This window comes from Olea europaea, unplaced genomic scaffold (genome assembly GCF_002742605.1).
Source record: "Olea europaea var. sylvestris unplaced genomic scaffold, O_europaea_v1 scaffold3066, whole genome shotgun sequence".
NCBI lineage: Eukaryota > Viridiplantae > Streptophyta > Magnoliopsida > Lamiales > Oleaceae > Olea > Olea europaea.
The window spans coordinates 33950-36516 of record NW_019249372.1 but is presented as its reverse complement, the minus strand read 5'-3'; positions in this window follow the sequence as shown (position 1 = coordinate 36516).

The following is a 2567-nucleotide window of genomic DNA, read 5'->3' as shown; positions in this document are numbered from 1 at the left end:
GCCTTGGAGCTTTAAAGGAGGGTTTCATTAGGGGGTGTAGAAGGGTGATTGGTCTAGATGGTTGCTTTATAAAGACGAAGTATGGTGGGCAGTTATTGTCTGCAGTTGGAGTGGATGCAAACAATGGTATGTATCCAGTAGCGTATGCAGTTGTTGAGGTGGAGAATGGAGACAATTGGAGGTGGTTTTTAGAGTTGCTGAAAGATGATTTGCATATACACAATGGCATGTACTAGACATTTATTTCAGATAAGCAGAAGGGGTCGGTTAATGCGATTGAGTCATTGTTTGAGAGTGCGGAGCATAGAACATGTGTTCGACATGTGTACAATAATTTCAGCGTGACGCATAAGGGACTGGCTATGAAGAATTGCCTTTGGGATGCAGCCAGAGCCACTTCACATATTCAAAAAAATTTCGACCTCGACCCGACTGCGTATAGGTGGCTAGAACAAAAATCGACCTCCCATTGGAGCAAATCCCACTTTCGAGAGTGGACGCAGTGTGACATGCTACTGAACAATTTGTGTGAATCATTCAACAGCACAATTGTCACTGCAAGAGAGAAGCTCATTCTAATTATGCTTGAGGAGATTAGGGTATACTTGATGAAGAGAATTGTAGCCCGTAGGGAGGTAGCTGATAGATGGACATCAGTAGTGGGCCCTAGAATCCAAAAGATTCTCGAAAAGAACGGTAAGCTGTCAAGGTTTGAATGGGCTGAATATGCGGGGAATGAGAAGTTCCAAGTTCGGTACAATGCAGGCATTATAGTACATTCTGTTGACCTCAGGACAAAGACTTGTACATGTCGTGGGTAGCAATTATCGGGAATCCCTTGTTGCCACGTGATTGCCTCGTTGGTATCAAGAGGCCTTAATGTTGTTGATTATGTACATGTCATCTACATAAAGGACTGTTATTTGATCACCTATACGCCTTCAGTTTCCCCAATCATAGGACCAGACTCATGGCCTAGTCCAGGTCTCAACCCACTTAGACCACCTACATACACAAAGAAGGTCGGGAGGGCAAAAAAGAATAGAAGAAAACAACCGAATGAGGTGAAGTCTTCTAGTCAAGCAAAGAAGTCTAGAATGTCTTCGCAAAATGAAACCCCTTCAAAGACAACTTCAACAGGCATATCTGGTGCGAAGAAAAGAGCAGGACATACTCAGAGCTATCGAAAATATGGAGAATCAGGGCACAACAGTAGGAGCTGCAAAGAAGCACCACCACCAGCAAGGAATTAGGGACAATCAGATCATTTTTTTGGTTTCTGTAGATTACATTTTGAGACTATCTTGAAGTAACTGTTGAACTGTAAATTTCTTTTGTTTAAACATATGAATGCTATGTCAATGAATATCTCTATTTTGCCTACATTAGATGCAAATTTGGCTGTAAATATTAACTATGATATGAAGCCTTTTATTGTGCCATTACAGACCTATTTGTTCAGTATATTCTGCTACTTTTTTAATTTAAAGTTTGACCAGTAAGTGGAGTTGGTGGGTTGATTAGTGTGTGAGGTTGCTTGTTGAGTTTGCTGTAAGTTGCTGATGCCGTGAATGAAAGGGATTTCAAACAGGATGTATAGGGACGATTTTTGGAAAAATATGAAACATATGGACGTTATGCGCAAATATGTGACAAACGTAGGGACGTTTCATGCAACACAAAATGAAACGTAGGGACGTTTAACGAAAACATTGTCAAACGTAGGGATGTTATACACAAACATTGTAAAACGTAAGGACATTTTACGCAAACATTGTCCAACTTCGAGGAAAGCATGTTACAGTTTTAGTTTATGGTGCAGATTTCTGGGACTAGACTTAGTGAATTTTTGGGAATGGCGAATGATAGCTGGCATGAAAACCAAAATTTGTTTTCCGAAAACACATCAACTATGGTGACAATGAACATTTCATTTTTGAAATGCATGCATTGATGGGTGATGATTAACACAGGATTTTTGAAAATGCATCAGCCATGGTGATGATAAACAGTGAGTTTTTGAAAATGCATCAACCACGGTGATGATGAACAGTAGGCTTCAACACTATAGTTCGCCGAGAATAATTTTTTCTTTTTCTTTTTTTGGAATAACCATTTTATCGTGGGAAGTAGAGTTTGTTTGGAGTGCCTGACCATTTTACCCTTCAAGCCTGAAATTCAAAGTGAGCCAAATGTGCATTTAACTGTGAAATAGACGGCAGATGAACGAAAGGACGTTTTTCACAACAAAGCGTTGAAATAAGGGAGAAAATGCAAAAAAAAAAAAAAGAAACGTAAAGACGTTTTTCGAAACAAGTGCCAAACATAGGAACGTTTTGTGCTATTAACCATTTTCATTTCCAAATCTATAAACACCATACAACCTATAGTTTTTGTATGTTCTACATGAGTGCACTTGAATTTTGGTACATTACTAGTGGCCTTGCTCATGGATTGTCCAACTTATTTTTAAATGGAAAGCAACTAAGTCAACCTTCTTCCATCTCAATTAAAGAGCAATGAATCGAGAGCAAATGGCTGGTTTTACATGGGTACACAATAGATTG